Raw genomic sequence first — 9,827 nt, forward strand, 5'->3', positions numbered from 1 at the left:
ATGAAGATATGTACTATTTATTTCGTTTTCTATGTACCGGGTGGCCAACTAAGAATGGACGTCGGCGATATCTCAGGCCCTAATAGTCGTAGCCCCTTGAAAACTAAATTTTTGTAATAAAAGTGGCGAAAAAAAAATGCTGGAAATTATTTTGAAGTTCATTGGTCAACCGCTAGAGGGCGCGACAGCTTCTTTAAATCTTAAAATTGCATTTTTGCCAAAAAACCTCCAATAACGTACACCTCAAAATATTATATTAATATTCTAGGAAGATTTCCTCACAAAAAAGTTTCTACAAAAATTTCTGTCAGTTGTCAAATAAAGTGGTGGGGGGCGTTTTTAGCTTGAATAAAGAAAACAGCTGAAAATCAGCAATCATGACTGGACCGATTTTTTGTAAACATATTTTTTTTTTATGTCTATTGTTGCCTTATTTTTTCAACCAAAAAAAAATTTCAAATTACTTTTCCTAAAATCCGCTAGAGGGCGTTGACTTGTGACTAACCCTTTCTGTCGGATTATTTCAAAAAACTCAAATGCAACTATATATATTTTTTTACGTTATTAAAAGCGGGGAAGAAAACCAAAGAAACTGGTGAAAACGGCACTTCGATATCATTTCTTAAACAAAAGTTATAAAAAAAAAGTGTCCATTCGAAAATAAAAATGACAAAAATGGCGATAAACTCCTATTTGCTTAGATAAACTGAATAAACTCCTTTTATATAAGTATTTTTTTAAAAACTCATAGTACTCTTTTAGAAAATCCGACATACAGGATTGATCTTTATACGTTTATTTATACAGGGTGTTAACTAAACCAAGTTGACCAAATGGGCCTATTTTGAGAAAACTGTGCATAGGAAAGTTGAGTTAGTAGGCTATGGAAACAAAAGTGGCAGGTAACCATGGAAGCAAAATATGTAAATATTTCAGTTAAATGTCATTTTAGCGTCTCTTCTTGCGATTGTTAAAGCGTTTTTAAGTCTCGCTAATAACATCCAATAGTTTTCTTGTTAGTTCGCCGTATTGTGAACTTTGTTTTTCCAGTTTTCCGTGTTGTTCCAGTTTTTCGTGCTGTGCCAGTTGTTCGTATTGTTCCAGTTTTTCCTGTTTTGTTCAAGTTTTTTGTTCCTTAACTTTTTATCTCTGTTTTTCGTATTGCTTTGTTTAACAATGCTTTACACAAACGAAGAGGCGTTTGACATAATAGGTACTTATTTTTAATGTATGAGAAATGCCACAGTTGCTGCAAGGGTGTATGCGCATCAGTATCCTGATAGACGCCATTCTACTGCAAAAGTTTTTCTTCGGATCATACATCATTTGCGAACGACTGGAAACGTTCGGCTGCCCGTGTTTCGGAGACAACGCAGGGGACGCACCGAAGACAACATAATAAATGTTTTAGCCTACGTCGAGTTTAATCCTCACTTAAGTACTAGAACAATAGCGCACGACCTGGGAGTAAATCGAACTACTGTTCAGAATATTCTTAAGGAGTAAGCGATCTTTCGGATATTAATCTTCACTATACGCGATGAGACTTAATTTTCCTAAGGAGAGTTCATTTTTTGATGATGATGCTTTAAATGTAAAATTAATTAATTTTTACACGAAAAGCACCAGATTGGTCTATTCTGTTGAATCAGCAGTCATCATCTTGTTCCAGGTTTCATCCATATCATTTAGTCCTGCATCAAGAATTAAGTGCACAAGATTTTGACCGAAGGCTAGACTATTGTCACTGGCTTTTGGGTATGATTGTAGAGGATCCTCAGGTGCTTTCAAACATATTGTGGACAGATGAGGCTACATTTCACAGCAATCGAGGCGTGAATCTCCACAATATTCATTACTGGTCACCAACGAATCCGCACTGTATGCGAGAAGTCCAGCATCAAGGCCGTTGGTCTTTAAATTGTTGGGCAGGAATATTAGGAGGTCGAATTATCGGCCAACAACGCACTAAATGGTGCAAATTATTTGCAGTTTTTAAGGGAGGAATTGTCAATTTTATTAGAGGATGTGCCACTTGAAATTCGCCAACGAATGATGTTCCAGCACGGTGGCTGTCCAGCACATTTCGCCCGAAATGTTCGGGAGTTTTTAGATGCTACCTACCCTGGTAGATGGATAGGACGGGGCGGTACCTTTCCATGGCCGGCTAGATCACCAGACCTAACGTGCCTGGATTTTTATTTATGGGGTCGAGTTTAAGAAATTGTTTTTGCAACAAGACCTACGACCAGACAAAATATGATTGGCCGGATTAGGGATTGCATGCAGACTCTCTCATTTGCTGAGGTAGAGACTGCAGCTTTGTCTACCGAACAAAAGATGTTTCAGTGCATAGAAAATGATGGAATGCATTTTGAACATTTGGGGAGGCACTAAATAAATTATGTGTATAACATATTATTTATTGTATCACCTAAGATTTCTTAAAATTGTATGTAGAATTTAAATATCAAATAACATATTATAGAGTGTTCTATTTAAAATAAGCAAGTTTTCATCTACATCCGGTATCATCAAAATTGTTAAAAGTGTCAAATTATTTTATTTTTGTATCTTTAATTAACTTTTCTATGGTATGGTATGGTGCCAAATTTTTAAAACTTTCCTATAGAACAACTATAAACTGTATGCACAGTTTTCCAAAAATAGGCCAATTTGGTCAACTTTATTTAGTTAACACCCTGTAATAAATAAACGTATAACGATCAATTCTATATCTCGGATTTTCTAAAACACTACTGAGTTTGTTTCTTTTTAAAAATACTTAGTTAATACGAGTTTATTCAGCTTGTGTAAGCAAATAGTAATTTATGGCCATTTTATCACTTTTATTTTCGAATGGACACTATTTTGTTAATAAGTTTAGTTTAACAAGTGATATCGAAGTGCCGTTTTCACCAGTTTCTTTGGTTTTCTTCCCCGCTTTTAATGACGTAAAAAAATATATATAGTTGCATTTGAGTTTTTTTGAAATAATCCGTCAGAAAGGGTTAGTCACAAGTCAACGCCCTCTAGCGGATTTTAGGAAAAGTAATTTGAATTTTTTTTTTGGTTGAAAAAATAAGGCAACAATAGACTTAAAAAAAAATATGTTTAAAAAAAATCGGTCCAGTCACAGCTGATTTTCAGCTGTTTTCTTTATTCAAGCTAAAAACGCCTCCCACCACTTTATTTGACAACTGACAGAAATTTTTGTAGAAACTTTTTTGTGAGGAAATCTTCCTAGAATATTAATATAATATTTTGAGGTGTACGTTATTGGAGGTTTTTTGGCAAAAATGCAATTTTAAGATTTAAAGAAGCTGTCGCGCCCTCTAGCGGTTGACCAATGAACTTCAAAATAATTTCCAGCATTTTTTTTTTGGCCACTTTTATTACAAAATTTTTTTTTCAAGGCGCTACGACTATTAGGGCCTGAGATATCGCCGACGTCCATTCTTAGTTGGCCACCCGGTACATTTGCAACATGTTTATCTATTTTTCCAATTTATTCTGATTATCCACATTATTAAGACACAATTGTTGAATTATATTCATCAATAAGTCTTTTGGATAATTAAATTTGTAAATTTACAGTTTTGAGTAAATTATTCTTATCTTAAAGCAAATTTTGTATTGCATCATTATAATATATTTTATATTCATCAAGTGTGTCAAAGTTTACTTTATTAACCTGAGTATTTAATTTTATAAAATGTATTTGAATATTCCTGAGTTGTTGTCTTATTGTAGTTATATCTAGGTAATAAAAAAAAGTATGCTTAATATATATAATTTTAGAGGGTCTTAGTGAAATATACAAAAATAAAGCCTTATGGAGCAATTTCTAAAAATATTAATGAGGTTCGAGTTGGCAGAATAGACAACCAGGTCCTTGCTCATGCCTATTAACAGTGTTTCACCACTACTAGTCTAGGACCTCTGAAAGAAAAGCACCACACATTTTTAGTTAGTTAGGATGCAGTGACGACGGTTCTCCCATGTAAGAAGTATGGAATTGCATAATATACATACAAACTCCGACGATGTTGCCGCCTGGGTGTCACCTGCCACTTTCCTGCTCCAAATAAGAGAGATAAAGGCTTTGGTAATGCTGTAAAATAGCCAGCTCTTCCTCTTTCTTATCGCTTGGGCCGACCTCTCATCGGCCTGAGATTCCTAAGCACTTTCTTGGGCTCTCATACCCTCCATTGGTAGCATGAGAGGCTAGGATTTTGATGCTCCAGAAACCTCTTTGGGTATCTTTATCTGTCTTATTCCTAAAACCGTTTACCTCGGCGAAGGCGGTGGAGGGGTCCATTGTTGCCAGCGTGACGCCCAGGGGAAACATTTAGGAGCGAAAGTACTGCTTTGCAAAAACTAGTTTTTTTAAATGTTATAAATGTATTCCATGTTCGAGAATTACAAGAAGAGGGCTTATGGAAGGGATGACAAATATAGATAGGAAACTAAAAGAACATAGTACATTAAACGCTGTCGTTCAATATACTCTTAAATTTTATAAGTTTATATTTAATAAAATTACATATTTATTTGGTTAATAAACAATTTTGTTAACTTACTTATTGGTCTGTTTGTGTCACCTAATACATATACATCATTTAATTCATAGGTTAATAAATTTATTTATATATATACAATTTTAATTAATCAAATTATGTAGAAAACATTAATAAATGACAGGTAAGAAGAATGAGCTTTATCATTAAAAGTATAAGAACGCATTTTACCATTATATTTGGACATAAAAAAACAATCTAAAATTCTAAAAATATATATTTTTTTAGTCTCAATTACAGGTTATGCTGAGGTTTACAATTCCTGTCATAGTTCTCTAAAAAAATTTGAACTTTGTAGAGATTTATGTTTGTTAAAAAATTCATTCCAATTGTTGCTACTAAATTTTTTCTTACTAGTATTCAATTAGCACACTACTCGTAGGTGGTGAAGAATTTTGTTTATTCTTTCTAAATAATTGTTCTCCATCGGCCAATTTTGACTAATCTTAAATAGGATACTATAGAACAAAATACGTGAATTGACCCAAACATACCTTGTCCAAGAAATGATTACATATTTTGGTCTATAGTATCTCCAGTTTCCAGATTTCGCAACCTTTTGCAGACACGCTGTATTGAAGTAAATGTCCATGGTATATTTTTTAATAGAGAATATGAGACTTTTTAATAATTTTTGTCAATTATAGGCTGTACCAATATTTATTTAATATCTTTTAACATAATGTTTAAATGCGTTTTTGCCCTTTGGCTACTCAAGCCTATCTAAATATGAATAATGCGACTAACAGTTCCATTTAGAAAAAAAAGAATACTCATCGGAAAAAATAAATGTTTAATTCTTAATTTAGATTATTTATTATTTATTCGGTGATAATTTCGCAAAATTCTAAACAAAAATCAAAATCAGCTTCATTTAATTGTTGTACAAAAATCTTATAGGAGTGACATTTATGTATCTTTAAAATTCTATGGATGCTTGTACGAGATATGCCACACATATTAAAGGTAATTTACCTGGTGCTTAATAAGGTCTATATTGCTGTGGCTCAAAACAGCAATTTCCATAGATTTGTTTCCAACTATCCATCGAGTTGGAGCGATGCGTTTTCGGTTTGCAACTGATTCGTTCTCCCTAAACTTTGCCACGAGCTTAATTATGTATTTTCGGTGAACATGTTTATCTGGATTCATTTGATTAAATATCTGAGCTGCAACATTGGCACATTTACTATTTTTGTAATATAGTTCAATCAGCATAACTCTTTCTGCAGGTAAAGAAAACCATTTTAAAATTAAATAAAATGTAATATATAATACATACTAAGTTTTTCTATAGTATAAAAATTTCTCAGCTATAAAAGGAATTCCGACAAAAATTTTCGACGATGCCAATTGGTGGTAGGATTGGAACTTTGGTGTGGTACTCACAAATTAGGAAACGGTTTTACCATCAACCAAAACTCTTTATTTTATTCTCGATACGTGTTTCGCTAACGAAGTTAGTATCTTCGGCAGACTAAAGCAAGACTAAAGCAGGGCGTTCACTGAATCAACCACAGCTCATTAAATCCGCATTATAGATATCCGTAAGCTTTTAAAATGGCTTTGACCATCAAAATAGAAGGAGTATTTATTAAGAAAAAAATAATTTATTTTAAAGCATTCGGACTATGAGTAGTTCGTCGAAAGAACAAATGCTTGTATTGACTACAGCCTGTGCTAAAGAGAAGGGGTAGAGAGAAGAGTAGGAGAGAAGAAGGTATTAGCTGCATTAATTAATAGAAAGCGAGAAGTGCACAGCGAATTTCATCATTTTTTTCCCGATCTTTAAGCTGACAAAGAAATTTTTTAAAAGTATTTTAGATTCTCTACTGCCAAGTTTCATAAACTTTTAACTGTGTTTACAGTTAAGAAAATAGAACACACACTTTTGAAAGGCTATTTCGCCCGAAGAACGACTTGCAGTTACAATTAATTAAAGGCAAATTTTTTTATTCATGCATGGCTATAAATAAATATATTTACAAATATATAAAAAAGGCTTTATACGAATAATTTTAATAAAATGATGAACTAATAAAGCCTGTTTATGTACGTATTATATATACATAAATTAGTGTAGCGTATGTCACATATAAGTTTGGAGACAATTTTTAACGACGCCAATTTAAGACTATGGCCCTTTGTCATTATTTTATTTATAGATTATCTAAACTAAGAGGTAGGAGAAAATGACGTTAAGATGGTACCAATTTAAGTAAATTCATAGATATGTACTTATTTAAAAAAGATATTCTCAAAACTTGTTATGTTATGATCCTTCGGATCATATAAAAATGTATATACTCTAACGCTCTTATTCAAAAGTTCATCAGCCAATATATAAACAAAGGCAAAGAGACAAACTAACCAACAGTCAAACGAAAAAACCCTCTACGATTGTAAACAGGTACTAAAATAGTCTAGATTAAAAAACACGTGTCGATAATAAAATAAAGAGTTTTAATAAAATTTATTTGTGCGTTTAATTATTTATATTTTGTTACAACTATAATTTAAATTTAATATTTTTCCAAAGATCCTATCCATATCGTTAAACTATCGTTAAACTAGAAGATGTAGGTCGGTCGATTTAATACCACCTAACTGGTTGCTACGTTTGTCGCTATGCAGAAATTTGATTCGCTATTAGACATAGATTTTGCATGCTCCCACATGGTATTTGGATATTTGGTTGGATTCGCTATAAAGTCGGAGTCAAACGTCTTATATATTTGACTAATATCCAAATAATTGAATATTTGTCAAATATATATATACAGTGCGAACGTAAAGGTTGGAATAAATTCATTTAAAATTCAGGGGTATGTTCAAAAAAAAAACGCTCGGACATCGTCGATTTTTATTAGGACATGTCGGGTTTTCTTACTATAATTTTATGTATACAGGGTGGCCCAAAAATAAGTTACGGTCATCAACGTAATTTTTTTAAATGTAAACACCTATTTTTTATTTTAGATTTAGGTTCTACATCAAATTCTAAGTACATTTCATGTACCATGTCCTATACTTAAACTCGACCGTTGACGATTGAACACAATAAAAGGCTATTTTTGGAAGAGTTATTTATATCAAGCAACCTATCAGTTATTGTTTGGTTATTTACATTTGTGGTTGGTGTTTTTGATTGTTAACTTGTCACAATTTGTTGACATCAAATAATTTTGAGTGAATTTAGTTTCATTTAGATGCCTAAGCAAAGTTTTGCTTGTGTTAAGTTTATTAAAAGATAAAATTAAAATTTCAAAAAATGGTACGTCTTAGTGAGCGAGAGCGAATAGAGATTTTGATGATGATTGGTTATGGAAACAGGATGCGCACTCAGATGGAAGTCGAAAGTGAAGTCGATGGAAGTGGAAGATGAAATTTATCATGCCAAGTATCCTGATAGGCCACGTAAATCTCAAAGTACTGTCAGTAAAATAGAACAGAAATATCGAGATTTGGGTCATGTCAGGGATAATTATACGAAAGGTCGGTCAAGTATATCAGAAGAGAAGCAACTAAATGTTTTGCTGGCAGTTGAAGAAGATTGCCATAAAACGACTCGCAATATTGCGTTAGAAAATCAGATATCCCAGACATCCGTCGTTAAGTATTTAGGTATAATTAAATGGCACCCTTACAAAGTTCAGTTGGTTCATGAACTAAATGAAGATGACCCAGATAGGCGTTTAGAATTTTGTGAGAGACTTATGGACTTGTGCCACGCTAATCCATAATTTTCAAAAAAAAATGTATTTTCTGATGAGGCAACGTTTTGTCTTCATGGTAGTGTAAACCGGCAAAACTGCCGATATTGGGCTACTGAAAATCCGCACTGGATGATGGAGTGCCACAGCCAAGTCCCTCAAAAAGTAAATGTTTGGGCGGGGGTGATTGAAAACAGGGTTATAGGGCCCTTTTTCTTTGAAGGATACTTGAATGGTGAGAGGTATTTAGAGTTTTAAGAAAATGACTTGGTTCCATGCCTTGCCACTTTATACCCCGATCCAGAAGACCCGGATATATTAGATAATTCCTTATGGTATCAGCAAGATGGAGCTCCAGCCCACTACACTCGCCCCGTGCGCCAGTACCTGGATACCGTTTTCCCTGGACGTTGGATTGGTCGGAGGGGTGCAATTGAATGGCCGGCCAGATCGCCGGATCTGGCCGGCCTAGCTCTGGCCTGGTTTAGATTTTTTTTTGTGGGGGTATCTTAAGTCCAAAGTTTATGTTAATCGGCCAAACAACATTGAAGACTTAAAAATTAGAATAACGGAAGAAATAAGATTGATAGAACCTTCTGTTATCGATAACGTTTTACAAGAATTTCAGCATCGACTGGGATAATGCCAAGAGGTTCGTGACAGCCATCTTCAACACTTAATAAATTAATTAAAATATTTTTATGTATTCTTGCTTGATATAAATAACTCTTCCAAAAAAAGCCTTTTATTGTGTTCAATCGTCAACGGTCCAGTTTAGGTATAGGACATGGTACATGAAATGTACTTAGAATTTGATGTAGAACCTAAATCTAAAATAAAAAATAGGTGTTTACATTTAAAAAAATTACGTTGATGACCGTAACTTATTTTTGGGCCACCCTGTATACATAAAATTATAGTAAGAAAACCCGCAGTTAAAAATAAAAATCGACATGTCCGAGCGTTTTTTTTTTTGAACATGTTATGTTATAAATATTATCCCGGCAAGACTATCCGGTTTACAGGGGCTATTTCTAGGGAGTTGAGTTTGTTCGACAGTCTTGGTTTAAGAGTTCTAAACAACAAGAACAACTCCCTAGATCTGATAGGTTCCAGAAACTCTGTTAAATTTAAAAGATGGAACAAAAAAAAAAGAACCTATCAGGCCGGCTTCGTGGGTTCTCTGTATGGTCAGTTGCCTCAGTCACACTCACTCACTCAGTAGTAAAACACCTCAATTTAATTTAAATAGGGTGTTTATTAAAGTCTTCATACTCAATAGCTTAATTTATCAGAAACAAGGAGTTAAATCTACATGGTAAGTAAATATAAGTAAATATACAAGATGGTCTTAAAAAGGTAAACAAAAATAAATAAAAGATATATATATATATATATACAAGTTTATAACCCAAAGGTAGATACCTGAATTCGTCAGTGATCACTTCGGAAGCATTACATAATAAGGCGTAACATTGAATTGTTTTAATTTAGATAATTATACCATAAATATAGTTACTTAAGTTTTAAATAT

The sequence above is a fragment of the Anthonomus grandis genome, chromosome 10 (assembly GCF_022605725.1).
Source record: "Anthonomus grandis grandis chromosome 10, icAntGran1.3, whole genome shotgun sequence".
Classification (NCBI taxonomy): Eukaryota; Metazoa; Arthropoda; class Insecta; order Coleoptera; family Curculionidae; genus Anthonomus; species Anthonomus grandis.